This window comes from Crotalus tigris, unplaced genomic scaffold, assembly GCF_016545835.1.
Source record: "Crotalus tigris isolate CLP2741 ecotype Arizona unplaced genomic scaffold, ASM1654583v1 scf7180000018585.330925593:3314079, whole genome shotgun sequence".
NCBI classification, from domain to species: Eukaryota; Metazoa; Chordata; class Lepidosauria; order Squamata; family Viperidae; genus Crotalus; species Crotalus tigris.
In genome coordinates this window covers 2,250,897-2,268,851 of record NW_024097088.1, presented here as the reverse complement: position 1 = coordinate 2,268,851, position 17,955 = coordinate 2,250,897, and the positions used below count along the sequence as shown (strand labels likewise).

The 17,955-nt window shown below is 45.3% G+C and overlaps 2 long non-coding RNA genes across 2 annotated transcripts; both read right to left on the bottom strand.

Moving 5' to 3' along the window:
• Positions 1 to 4,461: 4,461 nt before the first annotated feature.
• LOC120313177 lies at positions 4,462 to 6,862 on the bottom strand. Its single transcript, XR_005558076.1, has 3 exons — positions 6,085 to 6,862; positions 5,087 to 5,890; positions 4,462 to 4,892 (listed from the first exon to the last, which is right to left on the bottom strand). It is a non-coding gene; the product is annotated as an uncharacterized LOC120313177 (long non-coding RNA).
• Positions 6,863 to 12,168: 5,306 nt separating this feature from the next.
• Positions 12,169 to 14,673, bottom strand: LOC120313178. Its single transcript, XR_005558077.1, has 3 exons — positions 14,292 to 14,673; positions 12,722 to 14,096; positions 12,169 to 12,526 (listed from the first exon to the last, which is right to left on the bottom strand). It is a non-coding gene; the product is annotated as an uncharacterized LOC120313178 (long non-coding RNA).
• Between the last annotated feature and the right edge of the window lie 3,282 nt (positions 14,674 to 17,955).

Genomic DNA, 17,955 nt, shown 5'->3' with positions numbered 1-17,955 from the left:
ACCATTCCAGCTTGGCTTATTTTATGAATCATTGTCAGTTGTGGTTTAGTATGAAATGCAAAACTAGCCAGAAGTTCCTATGAAGTTGAACTTGTTCTTTGAGTACCCAACATCTAAAGAGTTTTCTAGCTTTGGTGATGATGTATGCTAAGTGAGACATGTAGACGGTGATCAATAAGTATAACAGCAAAATGAAACAACAAAATAACAGAGAGAGAGGGGGGGGGGAGAGAGAGAGAGAGAGAGAGAGAGAGAGAGAGAGAGAAAGAGAGAGAGACTTTATTGTTTAACACAAGCATCACATCTTCCAAGCATAACCCAGCTGCAACAGTTTGTACAATTCAAAACATAGTAGTCTTAAAGATAAAATACATAAAAATATCATCCAATATTTTAAATATAAAAAGTCACATTTTTATCATTGTAAAAATTACAAAAGCAGTGATAAAATACCATGATAGGTTAAGTAGTTCACTAATTTAAAATGATATTTTTGATAAAAAAAGGTGAGGTGTAAAAGAAACAACAGTTGTCATCAAAAGATTTTTCTCAGAAGAAAACGCAACTTCAGTGTTCAAATATATGAATATAAGTCATTTTTTTTACTGTGGGCACAACGGCACACATCAAAAATGAAATTTAGTTGCCCGCTCTCAAAGTGAAACACATACATGACACAAACCTAAATGTACTATATACAACATATATACAACATATGAATATCACAACAGGTATCTCTTGGTGAAGAGATGGTGATAAGAATGGATACATAAAGGATACATAAAAACAAGCAAAAGATAAAATATCTTGTCTACCATAAATATCACAACAACTGAACAACAGTAAATCAGGAGTAAAACATAGCTTTATTACAAAAAATACACGTCAGACATAATGTTACCAAGTCTGAATCCCATTTAGAGATATTTCAGAAACAAGATAAATGTGTGTGACAGAAGAAATCAAAATTATTGAGGTGACAGCCACATACAGTGTGTCATGATTATTTACCAGTCAAAACATAACTTACACATTTTAAACAACAGCCAAGGATAAAATTATTCCCAGGCGGAAAAATGGAAATCTTTTATCAATCACTGGCCACACAACTGGTCATTTAAAAGGCCAATGAGGTTTTCTTTCTGGTTCTAAGAACCATCACCATGGCTAAATTTATGCCAGGCAGAAAACTATAAAATCTATTACCAAGCACTGGCCACACTAGTAATTTAAAAGGGCCATTGAGATTTTATTTCTGGTTCTATGAACCATCACCATGGCTAAACCTATGCCAGGCAGAAAACTATAAAATCTATTATAAATCACCCGCACACTCAGCATTAAAAAGGGCCATTGAGATGTTTTCTGGTTCTAAAAACCAACATCATGCCTAAATAAAGCCAGGCAAGAGATCTACTCAGGGTTTCAATGACCACATCTAGAATTAAAAAGGGCCACACAGATTTATTTTCCAGTTTGAAGACCTAATGTCTCACCCTAGCAAAAAATCTAGTTATTAATTTATTGAGATGGCAATACCTCATAACAAAGTTCGACACCAGGTTTACTTTTGTTTCTAAGAGATCTGGCTGCTACTGACATTATTTTTCAGGGTATGAAGGTGGGAGGGAAGCAAATCCCTTCCAGTTTGAGACTCAGCTGGGGATCCTCAGGCACTGGAGGAAGCTTGTAGTTGAGCGCTGTCAACTCCTCCAGCCCTGGCTGCTCACTCAGGGACCAAAAAGGTCTCCCTTCCAGTGTGAGTCTCACAGAGTCTCTGCTCAGAGACTGAATGAGCCTGGTGCCTACTGACTCCTTTCTCATTCAGTGTGAGTTTCACAGGGTGGTAACTCAGGAACTGGAAGACCCCCATCAGGAGTGCCTTGGCATCACTTCTGCCTTGTGTGGGTATCTGGTGTGAGTCAAGATGGCTTCAGGAACAGTGCAGCTTTTCTCCCAAGAAATGCACTCCATCACCTGTGCTCCTGCCACAGGCGTTCTCCTCCAGTTTGAGACTCAATTGGGGATCCTCAGGGACTTGGAGAGGCTTCCAGCTGAGGGCTGTTGTCTCTTCCAGTGTGATTTGCCCTGGCTGCTCACTCAGGGACCGAAAGGGTCGCCCAGGGCGACCCCAGACAGTCTTCCAGTGTGAGTCTCACAGAGTGTCTCAGGGGCTGAATGAGCCTGGGAGCCGACTGACTGCCTTCTCATTCAGGATGAGTGTCCCAGAGTGATAACCCAGGGGCTGAAAGACCCCCCTCAGGAGTGGAATGGGATGTTTAGGAATGGGCCCTTGGCCACGCCTCCTTCGCCCCCTGCCACTCACCTCAGCCCATTTGCAGGTAGCTTTCCTCCTCTGCTGCCCTCCCCCAGCCAGTCACCACCACCAATGGGCCCTTGGCCCTCTGCCCTTCAGCCCGCCAATTCACCCAACACTCTTTGTCCCGGGCCTTTGGCTGAACGGGATAAGTAGCCCCCAGCCAATCAAGTGGCAGGCGAAGCCAAGGTGCTGCAAGGGCAGCATGCGATGGATGATTGCAGGGTCTGTGGGCTGTGCCTGTTCTGTAGATTTTGGGGCCTTGCAGCTGTCACCAGGACCAAAGGGAGGGGGAGTGGTGGCAGGAGTCACACCTACTGGGGCCACTGGGGGCAGTCAGACGAGTGTGTGTTAGGGGGGTCAGGGAACAAGGGGCGGGTGCCTCAAGGGGGCTTCACAGAGACTGCTTGGCTTGCAACTCAAACGAAAGAGGGGAGGCGGAACAAGGCCGGGGCAGGGTGCGTGCACAGGCAAACAGCAAGACCAGTGTGGCTTTTCCCTTGCTTCCCTCCCACGACGCTCGCAGTTCCATCAGCCCCCAGCCACTGCCGTTTCCTCGCGCGTCCCTCCCAAGACGCTCGCAGTTCCATCAGCCCCCCAGCCGCTGCCGTTTCCCCGCGCTTCCCTCCCAAGATGCAGTTCCATCAGCCCCCCAGCCCCTGCCGTTTGCCCACATTTCTCTCCCAAGACGCTCGCAGTTCCATCAGCCCCCCAGCCGCTGCCGTTTCCCCGCGCTTCCCTCCCAAGATGCAGTTCCATCAGCCCCCCAGCCGCTGCCGTTTGCCCACATTTCCCTCCCAAGACGCTCGCAGTTCCATCAGCCCCCCAGTCCCTGCCGTTTGCCCACATTTCCCTCCCAAGACGCTCGCAGTTCCATCAGCCCCCCAGCCGCTGCCGTTTCCCCGCGCTTCCCTCCCAAGATGCAGTTCCATCAGCCCCCCAGCCCCTGCCGTTTGCCCACATTTCTCTCCCAAGACGCTCGCAGTTCCATCAGCCCCCCAGCCGCTGCCGTTTCCCCGCGCTTCCCTCCCAAGATGCAGTTCCATCAGCCCCCCAGCCCTGCCGTTTGCCCGCGCTTTCCTCCCAAGACGCTCGCAGTTCCATCAGCCCCCCAGTCCCTGCCGTTTGCCCACATTTCCCTCCCAAGACGATCGCAGTTCCATCAGCCCCCCAGCCCTCGCCATTTGCCCTCCCTTCCCTCCCAAGGCGCAAGCAGTTCCATCAGCCCCCCAGCCGCTGCCGTTTGCCTGCGCTTCCCTTCCAAGACGCTCACAGTTCCATCAGCCCCCCCCCAGCCCTTGCTGTTCGCCTGCGCTTCCCTCCCACGCTAAATGCAATTGCAAAAGCCGCCCAATCCTCTGTTCACCTGTGCACCCTCCCCAGCCCGCCATTCCCTGCACTGGCCTTGGTCCTCCTTCCCTCTGTCGTTTGAGTTGCAAGCCAAGCAGTCTCTGTGAAGCCCCCTTGAAGCACCCGCCCCTCCCCCCCTGGTCCCCCAACACACACTTGCCTGATTGCCCACGCAATGGCCCCAGCAACTGTGACTCCTGCCCCCACTGCCCCTCCCTCCGGTCCTGGTGACAGAGTTGCAAGGGCCCAAAAGTTGCGTAGCAGCCTTAATGCACAGGCCCTGCGATCCCCCATTGCACGCTGCCCCCGCAGCACCATGGCTTTTTTCTGCTGCCCGATTGGCTGGGGGCTCCTTATCCCATGCAGCTAAATGCCCGGGACAAAGAGTGTCAGGTGAGTTGGCGGGCCGAAGGGCAGAGGGCCAAGGGCCCATTGGTCGTGGGTGACTGGCTGGGGGAGGGCAGCGGAGGATGAAAGCTGCCTGTAAATGGCTGAGGCGAGTGGCAGGGGGCGAAGCAGCCGTGGCCAAGGGCCCGTGCCTAAAGATCCCATTTCGCTCCTGAGGGGGGGGGTCTTTCAGCCCCTGAGTTACCACTCTGGGACACAAACCCTGAATGAGGAGGTGGCCATTCGGCTCCCAGGCTCATTTAGCCCCTGAGACACTCAGTGAGACTCACACTGGAAGACTCTCTGGGGTCGCCCTGAGAGACCCTTTCGGTCCCTGATTGAGCAGCCAGGGCAAATCACACTAGAGGAGATGACAGCTCCCGGCTGGAAGCCTCTCCCAGTCTCTGAGGATCCCCAGCTGAATCTCAAACTGGAGGAGAACCCCTGTGGCAGGAGCACAGGTGAGTTGATGGAGTGCCAAGGGTCCATGCCTAAACAGGAGGGTCAGATGTGTGCGCAGGTGGAATCAGGAATAGTGCATCTCTTTTGACTCACTTGTTTCACAGACTGCACTGAAAATGATCATCATTGGTCATGTGTGAAATTTGAAATTATCCACCAACAGCAACAGATAGCATTAAAATGTGTAGTGTGATGTGTTAATGAAAGTCTCTTACAGCTTCAGCAATTCTTCTAAAGGTCAGTTGTGATTGACTTGGTGAGGTAGCATTCTTGATGGAGATCATATTCATTCTTCCCTTCCATTCCTCCTCCTTCCATCGACGCTGCAGGCTGACGGCTGAGTCTTCTGTCTTCTAAGGTGGTGCAGAGCACAGGCCTTGTGATAAAAAAAAACTAACATTACTTCAGATGCCACTGGAGTTTTACTCCAAAGAATGCTCAGTACGCAGTGTTTACTATTATCACAGTTTCAGGTGTTATTTACCTAGGAAGGACCATCAGGTAGTGGAAAACATCCACCTCCCTCCATATCCTAAAACTTTGAAGAATACAAGACTCAGCTAAACTTACCTCACATCGTAGGAGGCCCCATCACAGCCGAAGGCTAACAGGGCTTTTGCTGGAGACATTTTCATGCTCTCTTCTTTCTTCTTTTGCTTTTGTTTCTTCCTCAGTCGTGCCCAGCAAGCCTTGTCTCTTTCGAGGAACTTTTGGCAGCAGGTGTGCTATTCTTCCTCTGCTCAATCTGCAAAGCTAGAAAACCCTAACCTCTTTTATAGATCAACGGCCACAGCTAACCTTAAAAAGGGCCGTTGAGGTTTGCTTTCTGCGTCTAAGAACCACCGCCATGGCTACGTTACGCCAGGCAGAAAACTATAAAATCTATTACCAAGCACTGGCCACACTGGTCATTTAAAAGGGCCAATGAGGTTTTATTTCTGGTTCTAAGAACCACCGCCATGGCTACATTATGCCAGGCAGAAAACTATAAAATCTATTACCAAGCACTGGCCACACACTGGACATTTAAAAGGGCCAATGAGGTTTTATTTCTGGTTCTAAGAACCCTCGCCATGGCTAAGTTACGCCAAGCAGAAAACTATAAAATCTATTACCAACCACTGGCCACACTGGTCATTTAAAAGGGCCAATGAGGTTTTATTTCTGGTTCTAAGAACCACCGCCATGGCTAAATGTAGAGCAGGCAAGAATGGTCTAAAATCTATTATCTAAAGGTCAGTTGTGATTGACTTGGTGAGGTAGCATTCTTGATGGAGATCATATTCATTCTTCCCTTCCATTCCTCCTCTTTCCATCGACGCTGCAGGCTGACGACTGAGTCTTCTGTCTTCTAAGGTGGTGCAGAGCACAGGCCTTGTGATAAAAAAAAACTAAGATTACTTCAGATGCTGTTGGAGTTTTACTCCAAAGAATGCTCAGTACGCAGTGTTTACTATTATCTCAGTTTCAGGTGTTATTTACCTAGGAAGGACCATCAGGTAGTGGAAAACATCCACCTCCCTCCATATCCTAAAACTTTGAAGAATACAAGACTCAGCTAAACTTACCTCACATCGTAGGAGGCCCCATCACAGCCGAAGGCTAACAGGGCTTTTGCTGGAGACATTTTCATGCTCTCTTCTTTCTTCTTTTGCTTTTGTTTCTTCCTCAGTCGTGCCCAGCAAGCCTTGTCTCTTTCGAGGAACTTTTGGCAGCAGGTGTGCTATTCTTCCTCTGCTCAATCTGCAAAGCTAGAAAACCCTAACCTCTTTTATAGATCAACGGCCACAGCTAACCTTAAAAAGGGCCGTTGAGGTTTGCTTTCTGCGTCTAAGAACCACCGCCATGGCTACGTTACGCCAGGCAGAAAACTATAAAATCTATTACCAAGCACTGGCCACACTGGTCATTTAAAAGGGCCAATGAGGTTTTATTTCTGGTTCTAAGAACCACCGCCATGGCTACATTATGCCAGGCAGAAAACTATAAAATCTATTACCAAGCACTGGCCACACACTGGACATTTAAAAGGGCCAATGAGGTTTTATTTCTGGTTCTAAGAACCCTCGCCATGGCTAAGTTACGCCAAGCAGAAAACTATAAAATCTATTACCAACCACTGGCCACACTGGTCAGTTAAAAGGGCCAATGAGGTTTTATTTCTGGTTCTAAGAACCACCGCCATGGCTAAATGTAGAGCAGGCAAGAATGGTCTAAAATCTATTATCTAAAGGTCAGTTGTGATTGACTTGGTGAGGTAGCATTCTTGATGGAGATCATATTCATTCTTCCCTTCCATTCCTCCTCTTTCCATCGACGCTGCAGGCTGACGACTGAGTCTTCTGTCTTCTACGGTGGTGCAGAGCACAGGCCTTGTGATAAAAAAAAACTAAGATTACTTCAGATGCTGTTGGAGTTTTACTCCAAAGAATGCTCAGTACGCAGTGTTTACTATTATCTCAGTTTCAGGTGTTATTTACCTAGGAAGGACCATCAGGTAGTGGAAAACATCCACCTCCCTCCATATCCTAAAACTTTGAAGAATACAAGACTCAGCTAAAATTACCTCACATCGTAGGAGGCCCCATCACAGCCGAAGGCTAACAGGGCTTTTGCTGGAGACATTTTCATGCTCTCTTCTTTCTTCTTTTGCTTTTGTTTCTTCCTCAGTCGTACCCAGCAAGCCTTGTCTCTTTCGAGGAGCTTTTGGCAGCAGGTGTGCTATTCTTCCTCTGCTCAATCTGCAAAGCTAGAAAACCCTAACCTCTTTTATAGATCAACGGCCACAGCTAACCTTAAAAAGGGCCGTTGAGGTTTGCTTTCTGGGTCTAAGAACCATCGTCATCGCTAAATTTACGCCAGGCAGAAAACTATAAAATCTATTACCAAGCACTGGCCACACACTGGACATTTAAAAGGGCCAATGAGGTTTTATTTCTGGTTCTAAGAACCCTCGCCATGGCTAAGTTATGCCAAGCAGGAAACTATAAAATCTATTACCAAGCACTGGCCACACACTGGACATTTAAAAGGGCCAATGAGGTTTTATTTCTGGTTCTAAGAACCCTCGCAATGGCTAAATTTACGCCAGGCAGAAAACTATAAAATCTATTACCAAGCACTGGCCACACACTGGACATTTAAAAGGGCCAATGAGGTTTTATTTCTGGTTCTAAGAACCACCGCCATGGCTGAGTTACGCCAGGCAAAAAACTATAAAATCTATTATCGATCAACAGCCACGCGTAGGATTAAACAGGGCCATTGAGGAGGTTTTTTTGGTTCTAATAACCATCGCCATGGCTAAACGTACAGCAGGCAAGAATGGTCTCAATCTATTATCTAAAGTCAGTTGTGATTGACTTGGTGAGGTAGCATTCTTGATGGAGAGCATATTCATTCTTGCCTTCCATTCCTCCTTCTTCTATTGACGCTGCAGGCTGACGACTGAGTCTTCTGTCTTCTAAGGTGGTGCAGAGCACAGGCCTTTGTGATAAAAAAAAAACTAACATTACTTCAGATGCCGTTGGAGTTTTACTCCAAAGAATGCTCAGTACGCAGTGTTTACTATTATCTCAGTTTCAGGTGTTATTTACCTAGGAAGGACCATCAGGTAGGAGGCCACATCACAGCTGAAGGCTAACAGGGCTTGAGCTGGAGACATTTTCATGCTCTCTTTTTTCTTCTTTTGCTTTTGTTTCTTCCTCAGTCGTGCCCAGCAAGCCTTGTCTCTTTCGAGGAGCTTTTGGCAGCAGGTGTGCTATTCTTCCTCTGCTCAATCTGCAAAGCTAGAAAACCCTAACCTCTTTTATAAATCAACGGCCACAGCTAACCTTAAAAAGGGCCATTGAGGTTTGCTTTCTGGGTCTAAGAACCATCGCCATGGCTAAATTTACGCCAGGCAGAAAACTATAAAATCTATTACCAAGCACTGGCCACACACTGGACATTTAAAAGGGCCAATGAGGTTTTATTTCTGGTTCTAAGAACCACCGCCATGGCTAAGTTACGCCAAGCAGAAAACTATAAAATCTATTACCAAGCACTGGCCACACACTGGACATTTAAAAGGGCCAATGAGGTTTTATTTCTGGTTCTAAGAACCACCGCCATGGCTACGTTATGCCAGGCAGAAAACTATAAAATCTATTACCAAGCACTGGCAACACTGGTCATTTAAAAGGGCCAATGAGGTTTTATTTCTGGTTCTAAGAACCACCGCCATGGCTACATTATGCCAGGCAGAAAACTATAAAATATATTACCAAGCACTGGCCACACACTGGACATTTAAAAGGGCCAATGAGGTTTTATTTCTGGTTCTAAGAACCCTCGCCATGGCTAAGTTACGCCAAGCAGAAAACTATAAAATCTATTACCAAGCACTGGCCACATTGGTCATTTAAAAGGGCCAATGAGGTTTTATTTCTGGTTCTAAGAACCACCGCCATGGCTAAATGTAGAGCAGGCAAGAATGGTCTAAAATCTATTATCCAAAGGTCAGTTGTGATTGACTTGGTGAGGTAGCATTCTTGATGGAGATCATATTCATTCTTCCCTTCCATTCCTCCTCTTTCCATCGACGCTGCAGGCTGACGACTGAGTCTTCTGTCTTCTAAGGTGGTGCAGAGCACAGGCCTTGTGATAAAAAAAAACTAAGATTACTTCAGTTGCCGTTGGAGTTTTACTCCAAAGAATGCTCAGTACACAGTATTTACTATTATCTCAGTTTCAGGTGTTATTTACTTAGGAAGGACCATCAGGTAGTGGAAAACATCCACCTCCCTCCATATCCTAAAACTTTGAAGAATACAAGACTCAGCTAAAATTACCTCACATCGTAGGAGGCCCCATCACAGCCGAAGGCTAACAGGGCTTTTGCTGGAGACATTTTCATGCTCTCTTCTTTCTTCTTTTGCTTTTGTTTCTTCCTCAGTCATGCCCAGCAAGCCTTGTCTCTTTCGAGGAGCTTTTGGCAGCAGGTGTGCTATTCTTCCTCTGCTCAATCTGCAAAGCTAGAAAACCCTAACCTCTTTTATAGATCAACGGCCACAGCTAACCTTAAAAAGGGCCGTTGAGGTTTGCTTTCTGCGTCTAAGAACCATCGTCATTGCTAAATTTACGCCAAGCAGGAAACTATAAAATCTATTACCAAGCACTGGCCACACACTGGACATTTAAAAGGGCCAATGAGGTTTTATTTCTGGTTCTAAGAACCCTCGCAATGGCTAAATTTACGCCAGGCAGAAAACTATAAAATCTATTACCAAGCACTGGCCACAGTGGTCATTTAAAAGGGCCATTGAGGTTTGCTTTCTGGTTCTAAGAACCACCGCCATGACTAAATTTACGCCAGGCAGAAAACTATAAAATCTATTATCGATCAACAGCCACGCGTAGGATTAAACAGGGCCATTGAGGAGGTTTTTTTGGTTCTAATAACCATCGCCATGGCTAAACATACAGCAGGCAAGAATAGTCTCAATCTATTATCTAAAGTCAGTTGTGATTGACTTGGTGAGGTAGCATTCTTGATGGAGAGCATATTCATTCTTGCCTTCCATTCCTCCTTCTTCTATTGACGCTGCAGGCTGACGACTGAGTCTTCTGTCTTCTAAGGTGGTGCAGAGCACAGGCCTTTGTGATAAAAAAAAACTAACATTACTTCAGATGCCATTGGAGTTTTACTCCAAAGAATGCTCAGTACGCAGTGTTTACTATTATCTCAGTTTCAGGTGTTATTTACCTAGGAAGGACCATCAGGTAGGAGGCCACATCACAGCTGAAGGCTAACAGGGCTTGAGCTGGAGACATTTTCATGCTCTCTTTTTTCTTCTTTTGCTTTTGTTTCTTCCTCAGTCGTGCCCAGCAAGCCTTGTTTCTTTCGAGGAGCTTTTGGCAGCAGGTGTGCTATTCTTCCTCTGCTCAATCTGCAAAGCTAGAAAATCCTAACCTCTTTTATAGATCAACGGCCACATCTAACCTTAAAAAGGGCCATTGAGGTTTGCTTTCTGGGTCTAAGAACCATCGCCATGGCTAAATTTACGCCAGGCAGAAAACTATAAAATCTATTACCAAGCACTGGCCACACACTGGACATTTAAAAGGGCCAATGAGGTTTTATTTTGGTTCTAAGAACCACCGCCATGGCTGAGTTACGCCAGGCAGAAAACTATAAAATCTATTACCAAGCACTGGCCACACACTGGACATTTAAAAGGGCCAATGAGGTTTTATTTCTGGTTCTAAGAACCACCGCCATGGCTAAGTTACGCCAGGCAGAAAACTATAAAATCTATTACCAAGCACTGGCCACACTGGTCATTTAAAAGGGCCAATGAGGTTTTATTTCTGGTTCTAAGAACCACCGCCATGGCTACATTATGCCAGGCAGAAAACTATAAAATCTATTACCAAGCACTGACCACAGTGGTCATTTAAAAGGGCCAATGAGGTTTGCTTTCTGGTTCTAAGAACCACCGCCATGGCTAAATTTACGCCAGGCAGAAAACTATAAAATCTATTATCGATCAACAGCCACGCGTAGGATTAAACAGGGCCATTGAGGAGGTTTTTTTGGTTCTAATAACCATCGCCATGGCTAAACGTACAGCAGGCAAGAATGGTCTCAATCTATTATCTAAAGTCAGTTGTGATTGACTTGGTGAGGTAGCATTCTTGATGGATAGCATATTCATTCTTGCCTTCCATTCCTCCTTCTTCCATTGACTCTTCAGGCTGACGACTGAGTCTTCTGTCTTCTAAGGTGGTGCAGAGCACAGGCCTTTGTGATAAAAAAAAACTAACATTACTTCAGATGCCACTGGAGTTTTACTCCTAAGAATGCTCAGTACGCAGTGTTTACTATTATCACAGTTTCAGGTGTTATTTTCCTAGGAAGGACCATCAGGTAGTGGAAAACATCCACCTCCCTCCATATCCTAAAACTTTGAAGAATACAAGACTCAGCTAAACTTACCTCACATCATAGGAGGCCACATCACAGCCGAAGGCTAACAGGACTTGAGCTGGAGACATTTTCATGCTCTATTCTTTCTTCTTTTGCTTTTGTTTCTTCCTCAGTCGTGCCCAGCAAGCCTTGTCTCTTTCGAGGAACTTTTGGCACCAGGTGTGCTATTCTTCCTCCGCTCAGTCTGCAAAGCTAGAAAACCCTAACCTCTTTTATAGATCAACGGCCACAGCTAACCTTAAAAAGGGCCGTTGAGGTTTGCTTTCTGGGTCTAAGAACCATCGTCATCGCTAAATTTACGCCAGGCAGAAAACTATAAAATCTATTACCACGCACTGGCCACACACTGGACATTTAAAAGGGCCAATGAGGTTTTATTTCTGGTTCTAAGAACCCTCGCCATGGCTAGGTTACGCCAAGCAGAAAACTATAAAATCTATTACCAAGCACTGGCCACACACTGGACATTTAAAAGGGCCAATGAGGTTTTATTTCTGGTTCTAAGAACCCTCGCCATGGCTAAATTTACACCAGGCAGAAAACTATAAAATCTATTACCAAGCACTGGCCACACTGGTCATTTAAAAGGGCCAATGAGATTTTATTTCTGGTTCTAAGAACCACCGCCATGGCTACATTATGCCAGGCAGAAAACTATAAAATCTATTACCAAGCACTGACCACAGTGGTCATTTAAAAGGGCCAATGAGGTTTGCTTTCTGGTTCTAAGAACCACCGCCATGGCTAAATTTACGCCAGGCAGAAAACTATAAAATCTATTATCGATCAACAGCCACGCGTAGGATTAAACAGGGCCATTGAGGAGGTTTTTTTGGTTCTAATAACCATCGCCATGGCTAAACGTACAGCAGGCAAGAATGGTCTCAATCTATTATCTAAAGTCAGTTGTGATTGACTTGGTGAGGTAGCATTCTTGATGGAGAGCATATCCATTCTTGCCTTCCATTCCTCCTTCTTCCATTGACTCTGCAGGCTGACGACTGAGTCTTCTGTCTTCTAAGGTGGTGCAGAGCACAGGCCTTTGTGATAAAAAAAAACTAACATTACTTCAGATGCCACTGGAGTTTTACTCCTAAGAATGCTCAGTACGCAGTGTTTACTATTATCACAGTTTCAGGTGTTATTTTCCTAGGAAGGACCATCAGGTAGTGGAAAACATCCACCTCCCTCCATATCCTAAAACTTTGAAGAATACAAGACTCAGCTAAACGTACCTCACATCATAGGAGGCCACATCACAGCCGAAGGCTAACAGGACTTGAGCTGGAGACATTTTCATGCTCTATTCTTTCTTCTTTTGCTTTTGTTTCTTCCTCAGTCGTGCCCAGCAAGCCTTGTCTCTTTCGAGGAACTTTTGGCACCAGGTGTGCTATTCTTCCTCCGCTCAGTCTGCAAAGCTAGAAAACCCTAACCTCTTTTATAGATCAACGGCCACAGCTAACCTTAAAAAGGGCCGTTGAGGTTTGCTTTCTGGGTCTAAGAACCATCGTCATCGCTAAATTTACGCCAGGCAGAAAACTATAAAATCTATTACCACGCACTGGCCACACACTGGACATTTAAAAGGGCCAATGAGGTTTTATTTCTGGTTCTAAGAACCCTCGCCATGGCTAGGTTACGCCAAGCAGAAAACTATAAAATCTATTACCAAGCCCTGGCCACACACTGGACATTTAAAAGGGCCAATGAGGTTTTATTTCTGGTCCTAAGAACCCTCGCCATGGCTAAATTTACACCAGGCAGAAAACTATAAAATCTATTACCAAGCACTGGCCACACACTGGACATTTAAAGGGGCCAATGAGGTTTTATTTCTGGTTCTAAGAACCATCGCCATGGCTAAGTTACGCCAAGCAGAAAACTATAAAATCTATTACCAAGCACTGGCCTCACTGGTCATTTAAAAGGGCCAATGAGGTTTTATTTCTGGTTCTAAGAACCCTCGCCATGGCTAGGTTACGCCAAGCAGAAAACTATAAAATCTATTACCAAGCACTGGCCACACACTGGACATTTAAAAGGGCCAATGAGGTTTTATTTCTGGTTCTAAGAACCCTCGCCATGGCTAAATTTACACCAGGCAGAAAACTATAAAATCTATTACCAAGCACTGGCCACACACTGGACATTTAAAGGGGCCAATGAGGTTTTATTTCTGGTTCTAAGAACCATCGCCATGGCTAAGTTACGCCAAGCAGAAAACTATAAAATCTATTACCAAGCACTGGCCTCACTGGTCATTTAAAAGGGCCAGTGAGGTTTTATTTCTGATTCTAATAACCACCACCATGGCTAAATTTATGCCAGGCAGAAAACTATAAAAACTATTATCGATCAACAGCCACGCGTAGGATTAAAAAGGGCCATTGAGGAGTTTTTTTGGTTCTAATAACCATCGCCATGGCTAAACGTACAGCAAGCAAGAATGGTCTAAAATCTATTATCTAAAGGTCAGTTGTGATTGACTTGGTGAGGTAGCATTCTTGATGGAGATCATATTCATTATTCCCTTCCATTCCTCCTCTTGCCATCGACGCTGCAGGCTGACGGCTGAGTCTTCTGTCTTCTAAGGTGGTGCAGAGCACAGGCCTTTGTGATAAAAAAAAACTAACATTACTTCAGATGCCGTTGGAGTTTTACTCCAAAGAATGCTCAGTACGCAGTGTTTACTATTATCTCAGTTTCAGGTGTTATTTACCTAGGAAGGACCATCAGGTAGTGGAAAACATCCACCTCCCTCCATATCCTAAAACTTTGAAGAATACAAGACTCAGCTAAACTTACCTCACATCGTAGGAGGCCCCATCACAGCCGAAGGCTAACAGGGCTTTTGCTGGAGACATTTTCATGCTCTCTTCTTTCTTCTTTTGCTTTTGTTTCTTCCTCAGTCGTGTCCATCAAGCCTTGTCTCTTTCGAGCTTTTGGCAGCAGGTGTGCTATTCTTCCTCCGCTCAGTCTGCAAAGCTAGAAAACCCTAACCTCTTTTATAGATCAACGGCCACAGCTAACCTGAAAAAGGGCTGTTGAGGTTTGCTTTCTGGGTCTAAGAACCATCGTCATCGCTAAATTTACGCCAGGCAGAAAACTATAAAATCTATTACCAAGCACTGGCCACACACTGGACATTTAAAAGGGCCAATGAGGTTTTATTTCTGGTTCTAAGAACCCTCGCCATGGCTAAATTTACGCCAGGCAGAAAACTATAAAATCTATTACCAAGCACTGGCCACACACTGGACATTTAAAAGGGCCAATGAGGTTTTATTTCTGGTTCTAAGAACCCTCGCCATGGCTAAATTTACGCCAGGCAGAAAACTATAAAATCTATTACCAAGCACTGGCCACACACTGGACATTTAAAGGGGCCAATGAGGTTTTATTTCTGGTTCTAAGAACCATCGCCATGGCTAAGTTACGCCAAGCAGAAAACTATAAAATCTATTACCAAGCACTGGCCTCACTGGTCATTTAAAAGGGCCAGTCAGGTTTTATTTCTGGTTCTAAGAACCACCACCATGGCTAAATTTATGCCAGGCAGAAAACTATAAAAACTATTATTGATTAACAGCCACGCGTAGGATTAAAAAGGGCCATTGAGGAGTTTTTTTGGTTCTAATAACCATCGCCATGGCTAAATGTACAGCAGGCAAGAATGGTCTAAAATCTATTATCTAAAGTCAGTTGTGATTGACTTGGTGAGGTAGCATTCTTGATGGAGAGCATATTCATTCTTGCCTTCTATTCCTCCTTCTTCTATTGACGCTGCAGGCTGACGACTGAGTCTTCTGTCTTCTAAGGTGGTGCAGAGTACAGGCCTTTGTGATAAAAAAAAACTAACATTACTTCAGATGCCACTGGAGTTTTACTCCTAAGAATGCTCAGTACACAGTGTTTACTATTATCACAGTTTCAGGTGTTATTTTCCTAGGAAGGACCATCAGGTAGTGGAAAACATCCACCTCCCTCCATATCCTAAAACTTTGAAGAATACAAGACTCAGCTAAACTTACCTCACATCGTAGGAGGCCCCATCACAGCCGAAGGCTAACAGGGCTTGAGCTGGAGACATTTTCATGCTCTATTCTTTCTTCTTTTGCTTTTGTTTCTTCCTCAGTCGTGCCCAGCAAGCCTTGTGTCTTTCGAGGAACTTTTGGCAGCAGGTGTGCAATTCTTCCTCCGCTCAGTCTGCAAAGCTAGAAAACCCTAAACTCTTTTATAGATCAACGGCCACAGCTAACCTTAAAATAGGCTGTTGAGGTTTGCTTTCTGGGTCTAAGAACCATCGCCATGGCTAAATTTACGCCAGACAGAAAACTATAAAATCTATTACCAAGCACTGGCTACACACTGGACATTTAAAAGGGCCAATGAGGTTTTATTTCTTGTGCTAAGAACTATCGCCATGGGTAAATTTACGCCAAGCTGAAAACTATAAAATCTATTACCAAGCACTGGCCACACTGGTCATTTAAAAAGGCCAATGAGGTTTTCTTTCTTGTGCTAAGAACCACCGCCATGGCTAAATTTACGCCAGGCAGAAAACTATAAAATCTATTACCAAGCACTGGCACACACTGGTTATTTAAAAGGGCCAATGAGGTTTTCTTTCTGGTTCTAAGAACCATCACCATGGCTAAAATAATGCCATGCAGAAAACTATAAAATCTATAATTAATCACTGGCCACACTGGTCATTTAAATGGGCCATTAAGGTTTTCTTTCCGGTTCTAAGAACCATGACCATGGCTAAAATTATGCTAGGGAAGAAAGGTATGAAATCTAATATTAATCATAATACCAGGTAGCGGCCAGAATATATAATGAAAACTCTTTAATTTCACAACAAATTCAAAGACCTAACCATAGTTCCAGTTGGGAAACTGACTATCCTAGACCAGGGGTAGGCAATCTTGGCTCTTTTATGAGTTGTGGACTTCAACTCCCCAAATTCCTGAGCCAGCCATTCTGGCTCAGGAATTCTGGGAGTTGAAGTCCACGAGTCATAAAAGAGCCAAGATTGCCTACCCCTGTCCTAGACCAAGCAATGTCCAAAAACACTAATAAATTCTAGGAGCCTGTCCCTCTGACAAATTAGCCATCAATAGACAGACAGAAACAATATGTACCCACTTTGCAAAAAAGACAACACCTCTTCACCAGCAATCCACACTGAAATATGCGTAGATTAACACTATGATTAAGATCAGACCAACAATCAAGAAGTAAACAATGTCCTAATCAAGGAACTGCCAAAGAAGCTAACAACAAATAGTGCAACAAAGAACCTCCAAGACCATTTTTTTAAAAAACTGCTAAAGCAAGCCTTAGGGCAGTGATGGCGAACCTTTTAGATCTTTTAGAGTGTCCAAAAGCTGCCCTGCCCCAGCTCTCGCCTGCCCGCCTCCCCATCCCGCTCTGCCATCCCGCAGGGCCACCTACCGCCTCCATGGCCCGTCGCAGATCTCCCAGGTGATCCTGCAGTGCCATGGCAGCCACGCCTTCTGCCTGCACCGCACAGCATCATCTGCATGCGACAGGGTGCGAGGGCGGAGTCTTGTCCCCACTGCCCGGCTGCCATGTCCTTGGCTGGGCTGCTACACACGGGCCATGCCCAGGGGTGATTCTCCTCCGGGGGTCTGCTGGTAAAGAGGGGGTCACAGGTGGAGGTGGGGCTGGGGCGATGGCGCGTGTGCCCATAGAGAGGGCTCAGAGTGTCACCTCTGTCCCACGTGCCATAGGTTCGTCACCACTGCCTTAGGGAAAACTTCAGAAAGGCCTCAACAGTACTGGCCAGGCTTCCTCACTTTCATGATACACCGAAGAGTGAATTAAACCATCTGTCTTACTGTTGATGTCTTCTTCTTCGTCTACGGGTCATTTTGGATTCGTGCCTTTGAAAGTCAACATTACTTCAGTTGGAACTGGGGTTTTACTCCTAAGAATGCACAATACACAGTGGTTACTATTACCCCAGACACAGGGGTTACCCTTGCTTAACTAGGCATAATTAGTGGAAGACCATCCACCTCCCTCCATATCCTAAAGCAGGGGTCTCCTAATCTGGCTCTTTTATGACTTGTGAACTTCAACTCCCAGCATGCTGGCTGAGGAATTCTGGGAGTTGAAGTCCACAAGTCATAAAAGGGCCAGGTTTGGAGACCCCTGTCCTAAAGCTTTAAAGAATATAAGACTCAACTAAACATACCTCTCAGCGTACAGGGTGCCATCACAGCCGAAGACTAAGAGGGCTTGCGCTGGAGACATTTTCTTGCTCTTTTTTTCTTCTTTTTTCTTCTTTCTCCTTTGTTTCTTCCTCAGTCGTGCCCGGCAACGTTGTCTCTTTCGAAGAATATTCGGCAGAAGAATGCACTTCCTCTGCTCAGTCTGCAAAGCTAGAAAACTATAACATCTTTTAAAGATCAATGGCCAACCTAACATTAAAAAGGGC